A 19,049-nucleotide genomic window follows, 5' to 3' on the forward strand; every position below is an offset into this window, starting at 1 on the left:
GAATAATTCTCATGAGCAAACGGTATTTAGACCTTCGCAAGCCAATGCCCGCAAAAAGATCCGAGGCCCAAACACGTCCGGCTTCTAAGAATTAGGGTTTCTCACGGGCGCAGACACACACACACACACACACCTGTACTTTGTCTATTTAAAGTGGTATATTCACCTCTCCACTCTCATTCATTCACCGCCCCTTCTATTAGTCCTTAGATTTGGTGTTTATTGTTTAGAATTTTTTATTACTCTTTGTTACTGCGTTTTCATGTTTTTGAATTTGTATTAACTATTTAGCACCAATGAGGAAGACATCCCAGGAATAGGAAGTGCCGTATGACACTTTAAACAACACCGGCGAAGCAGTTTCCACTCTCATCTCCCATCCACCGTTGATCAGTTTCTTCCCGTCTCTGTTCAACGGTCGGGATTTTGTAGTATTCTGCTCCGCCGTTGTGTGTGTGATTTGTAACGGGTCTCTGAGGTTTTTTCAATTTTTAATTTTTTCGGTCCGATGCCACGTCGACGGTAGTAAAAATAAGCGATGACCGACAGATGCTATGATTGGACCAATAACAAGTTTTTATTTAACATTTCGCATTTTGATAGGAATCTGTGTATGGATTTTTCAATTCCTACACGGAGCCGTTTCGTGCGATTACAATTTTCATTATCTCTTCTAATTATTATTTTTTCTTATAAAAAACAAAAAGCTTTTCCGTGAGTAATGAAGCCAATGATGATTTATTGAATATTTTGGAATTACCGTCTGAACATTTACATTGATGTCAATTCGGCTGTATCTGAGGCTTCATTATTACTTTCCATATCACCTCTTTTATTGTCAGTTTGAATTTTGAATCAAATCATTCTTGGAGTGGTTAATTGTATTAGTATTTCATTTTTTGAAAAAAAAAAAAAAGTTCAATTATAGGTGGCCAGTTCATTGTGTTTTTGTGCAAAAATTCTCTGATGGTGACTTTATCATTCTATTACTTTATGTTGATGACATGCTTGTTGTTGGTCATAATGCTTGCAGAATTCAGAAGTTGAAGCAAGAGTTGAATAAGTCTTTTGCTATGAAAGACTTGGGACCAACAAGGCAGATTTTTGGCATGCAGATTGTTCGTGACAGAAAGGCCAAGAAGTTGTGGTTATTACAACAGAAGTACGTTCAGAAGGTACTTTGAAGGTTCAACATGGATAGAGCTAACGTTGTCAGGACACCTTTTGCTATGCACCTCAAATTAAGCACGAAGCAGTGTCCTTCCAGTGATGATGAGAAGGAAGGTATGAAGGAAGTTCCTTATGCTTCAGCCGTTGGCAGTATGATGTATACGATGATTTGTACAAGATCAGATATTGTTCATGTTGTTGGTATTGTTAGCTGTTTTCTTTCTAATCCAGAAAGAGAGAATTGGAATGCTGTGAAGTGGATTATGAGATATCTTTGTGGCACTTCTAGTTTGTGTTTTGGGACTAGAAAGCCTATTCTTTGTGGTTACACTGATTCAGATATGGTCAGTGATGTTGATACTCGTAAGTCTACTTCAGGCTACTTGATTACTTATGTAGGGGGTCGTGTTTTGGCAATCTAGGTTGCAAAAATGTGTTGCTTTATCTATTATAAAAGCTGAGCTTATTGCTGCCGTTGAAGCTTGTAAAGAGTTGCTCTAGATGAAGAGATTTATGGAGGAACTTGGCTTTGCTCAAGAGAGTTATGTGCTTTATTGCGATAGTCAAAGTGCTATTCAACTTGGCAAGAACTCTACATTTCATGGTAGGTCAAAACATATTAATGTAAGATACCATTGGATTCGTGATGTGTTGGATTCTAAGTTGCTTGAACTTGAGAAGATTCACGCGGATGATTATGGATCCGACATGATGACTAAATCTTTGGCAAGAGGGAAGTTTGAGGATTGTTGCTCGATCGTCGGGATGGCGGTCTCCTTCACATAGTCGGGTAGGGCTGCGTATCGGGTGGTTCGGTTCGGTTTGAAAGTTATCGGTTATCGATTTGTAGACATGTTAAACCTTTAAAGAACCATTAAGATATCGGTTAATGAGTTATTGGTTAATCGGTTTTTGATTGTTATCGGTTCGGTTATCGGTTTAACCGTTAAGATATCACACGAAATTTTTTCAAGAACAAAGAACCCATCTTCAAAGCGAGAATCGAAACGAATTAACGAGATGCAAAATGAATAAAGTAGCTACAAAAGAAAGTGCTGCAGCTTAGTATAAGCTATAAATGGAGTTTCGGAAGTTGGCATCTCTCAAGACGTTAAAAACTTGAAATCTTTTCTTTATATTTACATGAATCCTAGTTCCCGGACCACTTTCTTGACGACTCTTTCCAATTTGACAATTTTGTCTTTTTTATGCTTCTTCATCCGAGTCCTCAACAACTCTCCTCATTTTTGCTCTCTTTACCCGAGGAGCTGTTAGCTGCCTGCAAGTTATTTCCATAAGCATTTGGTACTTGATGCTTGGTAAAGTTTGTTTCACACCTTTGGAAGCAATTAGAAGCTTTGACATTCGGGCTAAGTTCTTGTAAAACCTTGTTTCCAACTTCACCATTGAGAAATAAATTGACTTAGGATTTACTGAGTAATTATATATGGAAGGGTAATAATCGAATGAATTCCTTTGGGTTGGACTCCACAAATTATATATGAAAGGTTATAGGGTATACGGAAGGGTATAATTGTAATTAAATAAATTACTATCGGGTTATCGGTTCACCTGTTAACAAAAGTGGTGAACCCGAGACCCGAACCGATACCCCAGTAACTATAGAACACCACCCGATACCCGAACCATTAATCCAATTATCGGTTCGGGTTATTGGTTTAACCGTCAACATACACAGCCATATAGTCGGGAGTGGAGAATTGTTGGGTTTTTGGACTTTTTCCATTCCTATGTGGATAATAAAACACCCTTTGGTCCTAGCCCACATATCATTTTGGCCCACATATATATAGACTTGAGTGGTTTGATTTTTAGGGCTGGTCCCAACAAAGAGGGAAAAGAAAGGAGGCAACCAAGTGAGAGACATAGAGAGTTTGTCTTTCATTGAAAATTCTGTGCGTCCAGCTTTGTTATTTTGACGATTCTTGTTGATCTAACTGTTGGATTTGCTTGAAATTCTAACTTAGTGTTATCAACACATTTTTCTTCAATCTGAACGGTGGAGATCGGTTTCAAAGGTTTGTAGCAGCAGTTTTCGAGCAGTGAACAGTAGACTCGTTTTTGGTGATTTCTCTCTTTTCTTCAGTTGTATTGTTGTTGCTATTGTTGCTCCGCATTTGGCATTCATACTGTAGCCATTTTGGAGAACTTTGTAACCCTCATTTGATATAGTGAAGCTTTGCACCTGTAGATATTTCCTCTTTACCTTGAAGGGGTTTTACCATGTATTTGGTGTTTCTTGCATTCGATTTATTTTTGCTTGTTTTGATATCTTGTTGTTGGTATAATTCTTTGCCCGGATTTTCATTTGTGCTAGTGTGTATTGCCTTCTCTTGATTCAAATTGTGTGGGAAGTTTTCACTTGGGTAATTCTTCTGTTGTTACCTTGTCGTGTAATTTGGTATTTGCTTGTTTCTTGAATAGCCGAAGTCATAATTCTCTATTATATGAATGTAAGTCGAAGTCGAACAAACTATTGTTACAGATTTACCGTATCGCAAAATATCGAAATTGAACTTTAAAATACCGAACCATACCGAATTAATTTGGTATGGTATAGTACTTTTAAAAATCAAAAATTGAAATTACCATACCGAACAATACCGTACCATATCGTATCATGCCCACCCATAGATATGCTCAACTTTTTAGCTTCTCTCTGTATTGATTATTATTAGGGTCTGGGGGTGAAACTTTTAAGAACAAGAGTTCAAGGAATATTATTAGGGTCTGGGGGTGAAACTTTTAAGAACAAGATTTCAAGCTTTTTATCTTCATCTTCTTCAATAATATTGTGAGATTTTATGTTTCTCTTTAATTTTGTGTTATGTCCTTATCTTTCGTGTAGCTAAATACTTTAGCTAGGGCTGTTGGACATATTTTTGGGTTATGTGAAAGGGTATTAATATAAAAACTATTGTTGGGTGATTTTTTTCTCCTTACTCTTCATGCTCCATTTATTATTCGGTAATCATATTGAATAGTGTCGCTTCACTCATTATCTTGTTCGAGAGAAAGGATTTAGGGTTTGCTATGAATAATAGCAAAGATTTAGAGTTTTAAATCTCATCTTGTAAAAAAAAAAAAAAAATTAGGAATCCTGATCATGAATTAAAATATTAGAGAGACTTTGCCAATTAATTTTTCCTTGTAACACATCAAAATTTTAGCACGGATTATCCTTCATACTAATTGTTCTTTAATTTTTGTCCCTCATATATGTGGTCTTTAATTTTTGCTCTTGCTGCTTATTAATGAAAATATCAAGATATGCTTTGGCAGCATAGGTTCTGTAATATTTTTATCTTCGGAAACTGAACTTTTTCCCTTACTCAGCAGTCGACACAAGTTCTGTAGGAATTAAGTTACGCGGCATAAGTTCTGTTGTGTTTTTCAAATTATGTTGAGTTTTAAAAGTTTGCCTTTTTTGGCATAACTTATGTGGATGTGATGATATATATGCCGAAGCTAAAAGCTAACTATACGAACGAAATCTAAACTTATGCCTTTTTCAGACTATGTTGAATTTTGAAAATGTTTGCCTTGTCTGGCATAACTTGTGAGATGTTATGATACATATGTCGAAGTTAAACGCTAAATATGCCGATTGAATTTAGTTCATGCCGTGCCAAAAGTGTTGAAGGAAAAAATTAAAGACCACAAAATTTAAGAGGCAAAAAACTAAAGATCACACCGAAAATAGGGGCTTTTTTGAGCAAAAACCCGCAAGGAGTAGAGTTACTTTTTAAAATAAAATTTATGGGCTGCTAATCTAATTAATTCTTTTTTTTTTACGCAGATTGTCCTTCATTTGGGGTGGTCTTTAATTTTTGTCCTTCAAATTGGTGGTCTTTAAGTTTTGTCCCTCAAATTGGTGGTCTTTAACTTTTGCCTTCTGCCTTTGCAAATTCTGCCTTAAGGCAAAATTTTGCAAATCTGGCCATGCAAGGCAGAATTTGCATGAGCAGAGGCTAAAAATTAAAGACCACCAATTTGAGGTCAAAAATTAAAGACCACCCCCTGCGAAGGATAATCCTGCAGATTGCCCTAATTAATCATCAAAACAATATTTGCGCGGATTGCCCTTTATATGAATTTGGTCTTTAATTAATGCTCCTCAAATCGCTGGTCTTCAATTTTTGTCCCTACTGCTCATTTTATGAAAATATGTAGGTCAAAGTATTCCTATTCGCTGGTCTACGAAATCAGAGGTTTAGGGTTTGAATTCTGGGAGAGCAAAAAAAAAATAAAAAAATTTCAAGGCAAGATTCATAGAAATTATGTCTATCTGAGTAGAGTTACATAGAAACTCCAAGATAATTCTATAGAAATTAAGTTATCATACAGAACTATGCCCGAAAAGCATAATTTTTCTAAAATCTTGCCTTGTAATTTTTTTTTTTTTTTTTTTTAACTCTGCTGGAGTTTGAATCGAGAATATCAGAAATATTTTCGACCACTTTTTTATTACTTAAAATGGTGAATGACAAAATTTAAAGACTAAGCAATTTGAGGGGCAACAATTAAGACAGGGACAATCATGCTAATTCTCTTGTTTCAAGGCTCCTTGGATCTTCGCAAGCCAATGCCCACAAAAAGATCGAGAACACACCTGTACTTGTCTATTTAAACTGATATTCAACTCTGCACTCTCATTCATCCATTGCTCCTTTTGTTCGTCCTTCAACTTGATGTTTATGGTATAGTATTATTGATTATTTGATACTGCTTTTTGTGTTTTGAATTTGTATGTATTTAACACCAATGAGGAAGACATCCCAGGAATAGGAAGTGCCGTATGACACTTTAAACAACACCGGCGAAGCAGTTTCCACTCTTAACTCCCATCCACCGTTGATCAGTTTCCTTCCCGTTTCTGTTCAACCGCCGGGATTTTGTGGTATTCTGCTCTGCCGTTGTTTGTGTGATTTGTAACGGGTCTCTGAGGTTTTTTCAATTTTTAATTTATTCGGTCCGATGCCACGTCGACGGTAGCAAAAATAAGCGAGACCGACAGATGCTATGATTGGACCAATAATAAGTTTTAATTAACATTTCGCATTTTGATAGGAATCTGTGTATGGATCTTTCAATTCCTACACGGAGCCGTTTCGTGCGATTACAATTTTTATTATCTCTTCTAACTATTATTTTTTTCTGAAAAAAAAAACAGTCTCTTCTCGAATTTTATTTAGTGAGTAATGAAGCCAATGAGGATTTTTATTAAATATTTGGAATTACCGTCTGAACATTTACATTGATGTCAATTCGGCTGAATCTGAGCCTTGTCTATTACCTTTCATCTCACCTTATCAATATAGGATTTTCAATTAAATCATATTTGGAGAGGCTAATTATCTTATTTCATTTTTAAAAAGAATTCAGTTATAGGTGGCAGATACACCAAATTTTTCTTCATACTATGTTTTATGTTTAATGAATATGAACATGTTCTAAATTTTCATCTAATGCTTAATAATACTACAAAACTATACTCTTCTCAGCATCAAATATTAGTCTGTGGATATTTGAAGTTTTACTATTTGAAATTTATGAACTTTTAAAATAAGAAAATGGTTAAACTTGTCAAATAAAGGAAATTAGCGCTGTTATAGGGCTTATGAACATTAGAAATTGGCTGCAAAATTAGACTTTGAACTCTATTTTTTTAAAATAAAAAGTTGTTATTCCAAGGTATATTTTACGTAGCTTTTAAGTGAATATCCAATCTTCAAGTTTTACAGTATTTTATATACTACAATGATTTATTACAAGTTTAACTTCCATAAATTTTATGTGACATTCAAATATATATCTAAACGGGCTAGCTATTCCAATTTGGATCTTCAGGTTTGTGATTTCAAGTCCAATTCCCTAACTTTTATCTGGAGAAGGAAGAATGAACAAGGAAATCTAGTGTTTGCTGCCCTCTTGCCATGGAAACCAACTGCAATATCTGGACTTAATTAATTTAATATATTGAAACTTTGGAAAATTTACTTGTTATAGCTATGTCTAAGATCTATTTATTAACATTAACTATCTTTTTTTCTATTTATTATTAGTAGCTTAATTATTTATTAAATTACCATTTATAACTTGTTTTTATAAATGCAGTGTATTTTCCTAAAAATAAGGTATCACTCTCTTACTTACTCATAATCTCTTTTCTTTTTTAAATATTTTTCTCTCACATCTTAAATTCTCTCTATCCAATTTTTACTCTCATTATTCCTCACCATAATTAGCACGATTTCTCTCACATCTTAGCACGATTTTTACTCCCATTACAAGTAATAAATTTTGGTAAATTTTAGCGTTTTTGTTTATGTTGTATTTCTCCTCACGACAACAGTGTATTTTTTTTTAAAAGATTTAGATGTGTTCATATTTTTTGGTGGAAATACAGTGGTATTTTTTATATTTTCGCTTGTATTTTTTTATATAGAGTGTATTTTCTTATGTTCCTTTGTATTTAAAAATACATGTATTAAACTATAAGGAAATACAGACGAAATATTTAGCCCCAAAAAATAAAAATAAAAATAAAATACATGTATTTAACTATGAGGAAATACAACCAAAATATTTAGCTCAAAAAAATACGTGCATTAAACTATAATGAAATACAACCCAAATATTTAGCCCAAAAAAAAAGGAAAAAAAATACATGTATTTAACTATGAAAGAGAAACCTGATGAGTTATGGAGGATATGATAAATACGTGATTTGTGGGGTGTATCCAAAAAAATACATCTCCAACACATTAAAAACTTGAAAAATTTTCTTCATATTTACATGAATCCTAGTTCCTAGACCACTGCTGACAGCTTTCCAATTTGATATTGTTGTCTTTTTTATGCTTCTTCATTCGAGTCCTCAACAACTCTCCTCATTTTTGCTCTCTTTACCCGTTGCATCAGTGGCACAAAATTGTAGAGAGGAGCTGTTAGCTGCCTGCAAGTTATTTCCACAAGCATTTGGTACTTGATGCTTGGTAAAGTTTGTTTCACACCTTTGGAAGCAATTAGAAGCTTTGACATTCGAGCTAAGTTCTTGTAAAACCTTGCAGCTAACTTCACCAGTGAGAAATAAATTGACTTAGGATTTACTAAGTAATTATAAATGGAAGGGTAATAATGGAATGAATTCACTGGGTTGGACTCCACAAATTATATATGAAAGGTTATAGGGTATATGGAAGGGTATAATTATAATTAAATAAATGGTTATCGGGTTATCGGTTCACCTGTTAACAAAAGTGGTGAACCCGAGACCCGAACCGATACCCCAATAACTATAGAACACCACTCGATACCCGAACCATTAACCCAATTATCGGTTCGGGTTATTGGTTTAACCGTTAACATGCACAGCCATATAGTCGGGAGGGGGAGAATTGTTGGGTTTTTGGACTTTTTCCATTCCTATGTGGATAACAAAACACCCTTTGGTCCTAGCCCACATATCATTTTGCCCCACGTATATATAGACTTGAGTGGTTTGATTTTTAGGGTTGGTCCCAACAAAGAGGGAAAAGAAATGAGGCAACCAAGTGAGAGAAATAGAGAGTTTGTCTTTGCTGAAAATTCTGTGCGTCCAGCTTCGTTATTTTGACGATTCTTGTTGATCTAACCGTTGGATTTGCGTGAAATTCTAACTTAGTGCTATCAACACATTTTTCTTCAATCTGAACGGTGGAGATCGGTTTCGAAGGTTTGTAGCAGCAGTTTTCGAGCAGTGAACAGTAGACTCGTTTTTGGTGATTTCTCTCTTTTCTTCAGTTGTATTGTTGTTGCTATTGTTACTCCGTATGTAGCATTCATATTGTAGCCATTTTGGAGAACTTTGTAACCCTCATTTGATATAGTAGAGCTTTGCACTCGTAAATGTTTCCTCTTTACCTTGAAGGGGTTTTACCACGTATTTGGTGTCTCTTGCATTCAATTTATTTTTGCTTGTTTTGATATCTTTTTGTTGGTATAGTTGCTGCCCGGAGTTCCAGTTGTGTTAATGGTTATTGCCTTCTCTTGATTCAAATTGTGTGAGAAGTTTTCACTTGGGTAATTCTTCTGTTGTTACCTTGTCGTGTAATTTGGTATTTGCTTGTTTCTTGAATAGCCGAAGTCATAATTCTCTATTATATGAATGTAAGTCGAAGTCAAACAAACTATTGTTACAGATTTATCGTATCGCAAAATATCGAAATTAAACTTTAAAATACCGAACCATACCGAATAATACCGTACCATATCGTATCATGCCCACCCATAGATATGCTCAACTTTTTAGTTTCTCTCTGTATTGAATATTATTAGGGTCTGGGGGTGAAACTTTTAAGAACAAGAGTTCAAGGAATATTATTAGGGTCTGGGGTGAAACTTTTAAGAACAAGATTTCAAGCTTTTTATCTTCATCTTCTTTAATAATATTGTGAGATTTTATGTTTCTCTTTAATTTTGTGTTATGTCTTTATGTTTCGTGTAGCTAAATACTTTAGCTAGGGCTGTTGGACATATTTTTGGGTTATGTGAAAGGGTATTAATATAAAAACTATTGTTGGGTGATTTTTTTTTTCTCCTTACTCTTCATGCTCCATTTATTATTCGGTAAATCATATTGAATACTGTCGCTTCACTCATTATGTTGTTCGAGAGTAGGGATTTAGGGTTTGCTATGAATAATAGCAATGATTTAGAGTTTTAAATCTCATCTTATATAAAACAAAAAAATTAGGAATCCTGATCATGAATTAAAAAAAATTAGAGAGACTTTGCCAATTAATTTTTCCTTGTAACTCATCAAAATTTTACCACGGATTATCCTTCATACGAATTGTTCTTTAATTTTTGTCCCTCATATATGTGGTCTTTAATTTTTGCCCTTGCTGCTTATTTAATGAAAATAACCAGATATGCTTCGCTTATGCTTCGGTCAGCATAGGTTCTGTAATATTTTTATCTTCGGAAACTGAACTTTTTCCCTTACTCAACAGTCGACACAAGTTCTGTAAAAATTAAGTTACGCGGCATAAATTTTGTTGTGTTTTTCAAATTATGTTGAGTTTTAAAAGTTTGCCTTTTTTGGTATAACTTATGTGGATGTGATGATATATATGCCGAAGCTAAAAGCTAACTATGCGAGCAAAATCTAAACTTATGCCTTTTTCAGACTATGTTAAATTTTGAAAGTGTTTGTCTTGTCCGGCATAATTTGTGAGATGTTATGATACATATGTCGAAGCTAAACGCTAAATATGCCGATTGAAATTTAGTTCATGCTGTGCCAAAAGTGTTGAAGGAAAAAATTAAAGACCACAAATTTAAGAGGCAAAAAACTAAAGATCACACCGAAAATAGGGGCTTTTTTGAGCAATAACCCGCAAGGAGTAGAATTACTTTTTAAAATAAAATTAATGGGCTGCTAATCTAATTAATTCTTTTTTTTACGCAGATTGTCCTTCATTTGGGGTGGTCTTTAATTTTTGTCCTTCAAATTGGTGGTCTTTAAGTTTTGTCACTTAAGTGGTGGTCTTTAACTTTCTACTCGCTTTTGCAAATTTTGCCATAAGGCATAATTTTGCAAACCTGACCATGCAAGGGTAATTTGCATGAGTAGAGGCCAAAAATTAAAGACCACCAATTTGAGGTAAAAAATTAAAGACCACCCCCAGCGAAGGATAATCCTGCAAATTGCCCTAATTAATCATCAAAACAATTTTTGCGCGGATTGCGCTTTATATGAATTTTTCTTTAATTAATGCTCCTCAAATCGCTGGTCTTTAATTTTTGTTCCTCCTGCTCATTTTATGAAAATATGTGGGTCAAAATATTCCTATTCGTTGGTCTACGAAATCAGAGATTTAGGGTTTGAATTCTGGGAGAGTAAAAAAAAAATATTTGCAAGGCAAGATTTATAGAAACTATGTCTATCTGAGTAGAGTTACATAGAAACTCGACATAGTTCTATAAAAATTAAGTTATCATACATGACTATGCCCGAAAAGCATAATTTTTATGAAATTTTGCCGTGTAATTTTTTTTTTTTAACTTTGCTAGAGTTTGAATCGAGAATATCAGAAATATTTTCAACCACTTTTTTATTACTTAAAATGGTGAATGACAAAATTTAAAGACTAAGCAATTTGAGGGGCAACAATTAAGACAGGGACAATCATGCTAATTCTCCTGTTTCAAGGCTCCTAAGACCTTCGCAAGCCAATGCCCACAAAAAGATTGAGGCCCAAACGCGTGCGGCTTCTCAGAATTAGGGTTTCACACAGACACATACACATACGCATACACACCTGTACCTGTCTATTTAAACTGATATTCAACTCTGCACTCTCATTCATCCATTGCTCCTTTTGTTCGTCCTTCAACTTGATGTTTATGGTATAGTATTATTGATTATTTGATACTGCTTTTTGTGTTTTGAATTTGTATGTATTTAACACCAATGAGGAAGACATCCCAGGAATAGGAAGTGCCGTATGACACTTTAAACAACACCGGCGAAGCAGTTTCCACTCTTAACTCCCATCCACCGTTGATCAGTTTCCTTCCGTTTCTGTTCAACCGCCGGGATTTTGTGGTATTCTGCTCTGCCGTTGTTTGTGTGATTTGTAACGGGTCTCTGAGGTCTATTCCATTTCTTATTTATGTAATATTTTCTTCTAGAAGGTCCGATGCCACGTCGACGGTAGCAAAATAAGCAATGACCGAAGGTGCTATGATTGGACCAATAACAAGTTTTTATTTAACGTTTCGCATTTTGATAGGAATCTGTGTATGGGTTTTTCAATTCCTGCACGGAGCCGTTTCGTGCGATTACAATTTTTATTATCTCTTCTAATTATTATTTTTTTCTGAAAAAAAAAAGTCTCTTCTTGAATTTTATTTAGTGAGTAATGAAGCCAATGAGGATTTTTATTAAATATTTGGAATTACCGTCTGAACATTTACATTGATGTCAATTCGGCTGTATCTGAGCCTTCTCTATTACCTTTCATCTCACCTTATCAATATAGGATTTTCAATTAAATCATATTTGGAGTCGCTAATTATCTTATTTCATTTTTAAAAAGAATTCAGTTATAGGTGGCAAATACACCAAATTTTTCTTCATGCTATGTTTTATGTTTAATGAATATGAACGTGTTCTAAATTTTCATCTAATGCTTAATAATACTACAAAACTATACCCTTCTCAGCATCAAATATTAGTCTGTGGATATTTGAAGTTTTACTATTTGAAATTTATGAACTTTTAAAATAAGAAAATGGTTAAACTTGTCAAATAAAGGAAATTAGCGCTGTTATAGGGCTTATGAACATTAGAAATTGGCTGCAAAATTAGACTTTGAACTCTATTTTTTTAAAATAAAAAGTTGTTATTCCAAGGTATATTTTACGTAGCTTTTAAGTGAATATACAATCTTCAAGTTTTACAGTATTTTATATACTACAATGATTTATTACAAGTTTAACTAATCCAGTGTTTGCTGCCCTCTTGCCATGGAAACCAACTGCAATATCTGGACTTAATTAATTTAATATATTGAAACTAAGGAAAATTTACTTGTTATAGCTATGTCTAAGATCTATTTATTAATATTAACTATCTTTTTTTTTATTTATTATTAGTAGCTTAATAATTTATCAAATTACCATTTATAACTTGTTTTTATAAATGCAGTGTATTTTCTTAAAAATAAGGTACCACTCTCTTACTTACTCACAATCTCTTTTCCTTTTTAAATATTTTTCTCTCACATCTTAAATTCTCTCTATCCAATTTTTACTCTCATTATTTCTCACCATAATTAACACGATTTCTCTCACATCTTAGCACAATTTTTACTCCCATTACAAGTAACAAATTTTGGTAAATTTTAGCGTTTTTGCTTATGTTGTATTTCTCCTCACGACTACAGTGTATTTCTAAAAAAGATTTAGATGTGTTCATATTTTTTGGTGGAAATACGTATTTTTTATATTTTCGCTTGTATTTTTTTGTATAGAGTGTATTTTCTTATATTCACTTGTATTTAAAAATACATGCATTAAACTATAAGGAAATACAGACGAAATATTTAGCCCCAAAAAATAAAAATAAAAATAAAATACATGTATTTAATTATGAGGAAATACAACCGAAATAATTAGCTTAAAAAAATACATGTATTAAACTATAATGAAATACAGCCCAAATGTTTTATCCCAAAAAAATAGGAAAAAAATACATGTATTTAACTATGAAAGAGAAACCTGATGAGTTATGGAGGATATGATAAATACGTGATTTGTGGGGTGTATCCATTATTAGAAGATTCCATCATTAATGGGGCACTAAAAAATCGTCCAAAAAATAAGGAAGGTCAGGAAATACATGTATTTTTACAAACGAAATACAACAGTAAAAATCTAAAAATCAGCTACATATGGTAAATATGAAAAAGTAGCTATAATATGTAAGAAAATCTCAAAATATGGTGATTTATGTAAGTTTCCCAAATTTAGTAAACTGTTCACTTTAACCAAACTTCTTTTTCATCCCACTTGAACATATGTCATGGTATTAAATATTTATTCTATTGTCCTATATACACGTGTATGCACTTCATTCTAATCCTCCTCTTTTGAGTGATACGTATTTACACTCTCCGATTTGAAATAATTATTTACTTAGCCTTTTTCACATCTCTTAAGAAAACATTAGCTTCTACAAAAAAAACTAGCAAACTATGCCCGTGCGATGCACGGGACCCAACGTGATTAATTTAGTTACTCATTTTAGTTAGTCTTTATGGTTTGTATATTTTGCATAGGATTCCGCGATTCTCCTTAGTGAGTCTCCATATTTTGTTTCTTTTCCTCTTATTTTTCTTCTTAATTTCTCAATTGTTGTTAAAATTTATCTTATTTTGGTTGTGTCCGCTTTTTTCTTATATTTAGTAAGCTGATAATTCAAATATTCTACATGTCAAGTTTATAATCACAAGATTCAAAGAATAAACAAATAAATTTGTAGAATAAACTCACCAAAATTAATAGCAAAACTCTAATTTACAAAGAAAAAATTAAAAGAAAATCTCAAATCAGAGTACGAACTATATGAACCACCAAGTAGCCCAGAGAAAAATCAGATCGAGCGAGTGAAGCCGGGGAGAAGTAGAAGAAATTTGAGAGATCAGGAATAGTGAAGAAGAAAGGCATTACTCACTTTAGTTAGTCTTTATGGTTTGTATATTTTGCAAAGGATACCGCGATTCTCCTTAGTGAGTCTCCATATTTTGTTTCTTTTCCTCTTATTTTCCCCCTTAATTTCTCAATTATTGTTAAAATTTATTTTATTTTGGTTATGTCCGCCTCTTTTTATATTTAGTAAGTTGACAATTTAGATATCCTATATGTCAAGTTTATAATCATAAGATTCAAAGGATATTTTATTATATTATACTCATTTTTAATTTAGAATCACAGATTTAAAAGTCTATCTTTATTTTTTAAATTTCTTGCCTAGTCAAACTTAGACACTTAAATTGAGACAGATGGACTATATGCCAAATGGAGGAAATGAAAGGACAATTGAGACACTGCGGACACGTGGGGACTTAAAAAGTAAAAACACAAGAGGTAAAATTAATGTTAAATTTCCGAAATGTACACATGTTAGTCTCTACTTAGAGTATAATTTCATCTGCTTTTACGTAATAGAGTAATAAAATGAAGTGTAGAAGTAAAGAAATATGATAACGTAAAAGTGAAATACACGTGTACAGAGAATAGGTGACAAACCAAGTAGTAGTACTTGTTAAAGGAAGTGGACCCACAACTGGAAAAAAAGGAAAGAAATCAAGTACACTTGGAATAAGTCCAAATTTAGTGTACAACTCAGACAGCTTTTTGTACAATTTGTCAATGTTGTGTTCGTCCTCCTTTGCCACTTATATATAAATAGAAATATCAAAACGACGACATTTTGAATCAAATATGCATACATTTTGAGAAGCTAATAAAAAATGATGAATTGCAATCTGGAAGGAAATAATTTTTTCCGAAGGTACTTTAACATAAATAAGTTTCTTTTCCGTTGAGCTTTATTAGGCCATCTTTGTTGTTTCAATACCCATAGTAAGATTGATTCAGCCTTTCAAGTCAAGTGCAGAGCAAATTGAGTTGTCATTATTCTCTAAAAAATTAGAGAGTGAAACATTCAATCGGAAAAATAACTAAAGTAGTTGACTAAAGAATATAATTTTTCTTTTGTATTATATATAGAATCTAATAAAATTCCTTATAATTTGTATGCAATTTATTATGCGTTGCAGTTATTCTGCAAAAACTTAGTTGAAAGAAAATTTCAGTGGTCGTTTGGTATGCTGACAAAATTATCCCGGTATTATAATTCTAGGATTATAATTCCGGGACAAATTTATCCCATCTAAAAGATGTGATAAAATAATTCCAAAGTTAATGGGATAAGGTGTGATATTCATCTTTAATTATGGGCTTTATTTTATACTTTATTTGGTAGAAGGTATAAATTTATCATGAAATAATTTATACATTCTATCAAACAACAACAACATACCCAATGAATCCCACAATGTGAGGTCTGGAGAGGGTAGAGTGTACGCAGACCTTACCCCTATCATAGGTAGGGAGGCATTCTATCAAACATGGTACAAAATTAATTCTAAAGTGAGTGATAAAAAAACAGTAGTGTAATGCATATTTCTCCTATGAATTTATTATGTTGGCCAAACCCATCGGCAGACATCTGTGATCGTCCACTTCTTTCACTTGAGCAAATAAAGTGGACCTTGTTTCATTTAGACATCCGAAGTATGGCCCAACTGTGTCATTTAGACACTTTTCGCTGACTTGGCGACTGGTGTGATTTTCACGCCAAACAAGCGCGTGAAGAGTCTAAAAAAACAAATTTTTAGTTTTTCTTTGTTCTTTTAATTTCCTCCTTCATCTTCTTGGTTTTTTTTTATTCTTTTTTCTCTTTCTTCTCCACTTAATATTCTACCATTAACAAATCTCCTACCTCACCGTAGAAAATAAAGATTAGATTCTCATAGTCATCTATGCATCCGATATTTCTTGTTCACTTAATATTTATTTGTTGAAGTAGTTCAGAAAATAAGATTCATATGTGGAATTGTTTTTCTTACACACAAGAATGTAGAAGAAGATGAATAGAAGGTGGGCGTCAAGTAGGATAATTACTGAAAATTAAGCAAACTTTCAAGAGAATTTTGCCGTTGTGGTTCGTTATTTATCACTTTCGAAACAAGATGGAGATGACCAATTTTCCAAGTTGAGGATCTTAATGGTGTGAATAGTTGTTGGGTTTGTTACTCACAATAGATTGCGATTCTTAGGAAAGTATTTTTTGCTTAAATTCCGGTGATGTTCTTTACTTCTCACCAATTCGATATTTCCCGATTGAGCTTCGGCGAAAATTTTCATTAGGATCTAATAAATTATTACTAATTGTTTCGTTTGGGAGGCTGGTGGAAGAGGGGTGGGGGCGCGAGAAAGGGGGGGGGGGGAGGGAGGATTATGGAGCAGAGAACAAAAAATACAAAGAAATCAACAAAATATTTTCTAACCACGTCGTCTTCCATCTGCACTAATTTCCGGTGGTCTCCAGTTTTACCATGGCTACCTGGATGGAATGAAACAAAAGATGATAGTGGTAGGGTTGGGTAGGTGGCGTTGGCTTGGGTTTATAAAATAATTTTGTTATTTTTAATTTTTGTAGAAAAATAGTTTTTCTTTTCTTTTTTCTCATACTTCATTTGTAACTATTATTTCAGATCCAAATACCACGTGTCTTCATTTAATTCGTCATTTTGATATGTCACCGGCGAGTGTAATACGTGTAATACACACTCTTCACATATTTGGTTAATTGTATAAAGAGTGTCTAATTGAAATAAATTTCAGGTAATGTAAATGTTCAATAGGGACATCCCTAAGTTTAGATGTCTAAGTGAAAAATCTTAGCGATCACGAGGGGCTGTCGATAGGTTTGGTCTATTATGTTTGAATACAAATGGTAAAGAATGCTTGGATGGATATGGAAAAGTGGGATCCACGTTAGGGAGTACCTAGGGGACATGTAGCACAAAAAGTCAGATGGGACCGACGTCTTGAAAAGCTTTTGGATTCTGTGGTGATGTATGATTAGCTTAGCAAGGGGCAAGTTGGTCAAGTCATTCAAAAATCTACATTTCAGCCACAGTAAGATACCTTTTTGCCCAACAACATTGCTCCATTTTACGTATATTTACCTGAATGCCCTCGAGGTGAAACAAGCATATTGACGTCATAGTATAGTAGAAAGTACAAATTGAAATTACTAAATTACTAGATACTTTGACTAAACTATCCTTAATTAATAAAATTCTTGCTTATTTATTGTCTTCAGTAAATAGAGGCAAATCTGGAAGAATACAATTAATTTTTTGATTATGTAAGTTAGCACTTATTTTGAACCACAATAAAAAGACTGAGTGAACATTTATTTTGAACGGAGTACCTTTTTATTCCCTTTTTCCTTCTTTTGACATTACAATAAATTGTACCAAAAGTCTTATAGATTGTACTATAAATTTTGTCAATTTCATTAATGATGAATGGACACGTGTTTGTACAAAAAATTTAGTTAATTGTACACTTTAACCAAACTTATTTTTCATCCCACTTGAACATATGTCATGATATTGAATATTTATTCTCTTATTATATACACACGTGTTTGCACGTCATTCTAATCCTCCTCTTTTGAGTGACACATATTTACACTCTAATTCGAAATAATTGTTAACTTAGCCTTTTTCACATCTTTTAAGAAAACATTAGCTTCAACAAAAAAATAGATATTTTGACTAAACTATCCTTAATTAATAAAATTCTTGCTTATTTATCGTCTTGAGTAAATAGAGGCAAATCTAGAAGAATACAATTAATTCCTTGATTATGTAAGTTAACACTTATTTTGAACCACAATAAAAAGGCTAAGTGGACACTTATTTTGAACGGAGTACGTTTTTATTTCCTTTTTCCTTCTTTAACATTACTTTACTTATTTTTATTCTCCTGTGTGTTCTCTGATTATTGTTTCTTTACATTTATAAAATTTAAAATTTATTACTTTATATTTTCATTTAGGAATTTGATAATTTTACTTATGGATTAAAACTCTATGATTTACAATATTATGTCTATCTTTCTAATTTTGATTTTTGTTTAATTAATTTTAAAAATATATTATTAGTTTTTCTTTTATGAAATCCAACAAACCACAATAAAAAGGTTAAGTGGACACTTATTTTGAACGGAGTGCCTTTTTATTCCCTTTTTCCTTCTTTGACATTACTTACTTATTTTTATTCTCCTTTGTATTCTCTGATTATTGTTTCTTTACAGTTATAAAATTTATTACTTTATATTTTCATTTAGGAATTTGATAATTTTACTTATGGATTAAAACTCTATGATTTACGATATTATGTCTATCTTTCTAATTTTGATTTCTTTGTAACAATTCTTTTAATCTATAATTGTTAATATAAAAAATTGTAATGTAACTGATTTACCCCTTATTAACTTATTTTTTGTTTAATTAATTTTAAAAATATTTTATTAATTTTTCTTTTATGAAATCCAATATATAGAAAAATAGTTCTTATGTTTAGATATGAAAAATTAGTCAATAGCGATGGATATCAACTTGTCGGGATACATATTAAATATTAAAAAATTAAAAGAAAAAACTAGAATTAAAATATTAATTTTTCCTCAAATTCTTACTAATTTTCTTTTTTCCATCGATGAAC

General features: G+C 32.6%; 9 non-coding genes across 9 annotated transcripts; all 9 read left to right on the forward strand.

The window, feature by feature from the left end:
* The first annotated feature begins 291 nt into the window (after nt 1-291).
* LOC132038797 (small nucleolar RNA U49) lies at nt 292-356 on the forward strand. Its single transcript, XR_009410273.1, has one exon. It is a non-coding gene; the product is annotated as a small nucleolar RNA U49 (small nucleolar RNA).
* Nucleotides 357-502: 146 nt separating this feature from the next.
* LOC132038795 (small nucleolar RNA snoR2/U65) lies at nt 503-660 on the forward strand. Its single transcript, XR_009410271.1, has one exon. It is a non-coding gene; the product is annotated as a small nucleolar RNA snoR2/U65 (small nucleolar RNA).
* Nucleotides 661-724: 64 nt separating this feature from the next.
* LOC132038779 (small nucleolar RNA snoR77Y) lies at nt 725-809 on the forward strand. The gene has a single exon (XR_009410256.1). It is a non-coding gene; the product is annotated as a small nucleolar RNA snoR77Y (small nucleolar RNA).
* Nucleotides 810-5,950: 5,141 nt separating this feature from the next.
* LOC132038798 (small nucleolar RNA U49) lies at nt 5,951-6,015 on the forward strand. The gene has a single exon (XR_009410274.1). It is a non-coding gene; the product is annotated as a small nucleolar RNA U49 (small nucleolar RNA).
* A 147-nt stretch (nt 6,016-6,162) lies between these two features.
* LOC132038796 (small nucleolar RNA snoR2/U65) lies at nt 6,163-6,318 on the forward strand. Its single transcript, XR_009410272.1, has one exon. It is a non-coding gene; the product is annotated as a small nucleolar RNA snoR2/U65 (small nucleolar RNA).
* Nucleotides 6,319-6,395: 77 nt separating this feature from the next.
* On the forward strand, nt 6,396-6,481 carry LOC132038782 (small nucleolar RNA snoR77Y). The gene has a single exon (XR_009410259.1). It is a non-coding gene; the product is annotated as a small nucleolar RNA snoR77Y (small nucleolar RNA).
* A 5,164-nt stretch (nt 6,482-11,645) lies between these two features.
* On the forward strand, nt 11,646-11,710 carry LOC132038799 (small nucleolar RNA U49). Its single transcript, XR_009410275.1, has one exon. It is a non-coding gene; the product is annotated as a small nucleolar RNA U49 (small nucleolar RNA).
* A 163-nt stretch (nt 11,711-11,873) lies between these two features.
* Nucleotides 11,874-12,029, forward strand: LOC132038792 (small nucleolar RNA snoR2/U65). The gene has a single exon (XR_009410268.1). It is a non-coding gene; the product is annotated as a small nucleolar RNA snoR2/U65 (small nucleolar RNA).
* Nucleotides 12,030-12,104: 75 nt separating this feature from the next.
* LOC132038781 (small nucleolar RNA snoR77Y) lies at nt 12,105-12,190 on the forward strand. Its single transcript, XR_009410258.1, has one exon. It is a non-coding gene; the product is annotated as a small nucleolar RNA snoR77Y (small nucleolar RNA).
* Nucleotides 12,191-19,049: the final 6,859 nt, after the last annotated feature.

This window comes from Lycium ferocissimum, chromosome 11 (assembly GCF_029784015.1).
Source record: "Lycium ferocissimum isolate CSIRO_LF1 chromosome 11, AGI_CSIRO_Lferr_CH_V1, whole genome shotgun sequence".
Lineage (NCBI taxonomy): Eukaryota > Viridiplantae > Streptophyta > Magnoliopsida > Solanales > Solanaceae > Lycium > Lycium ferocissimum.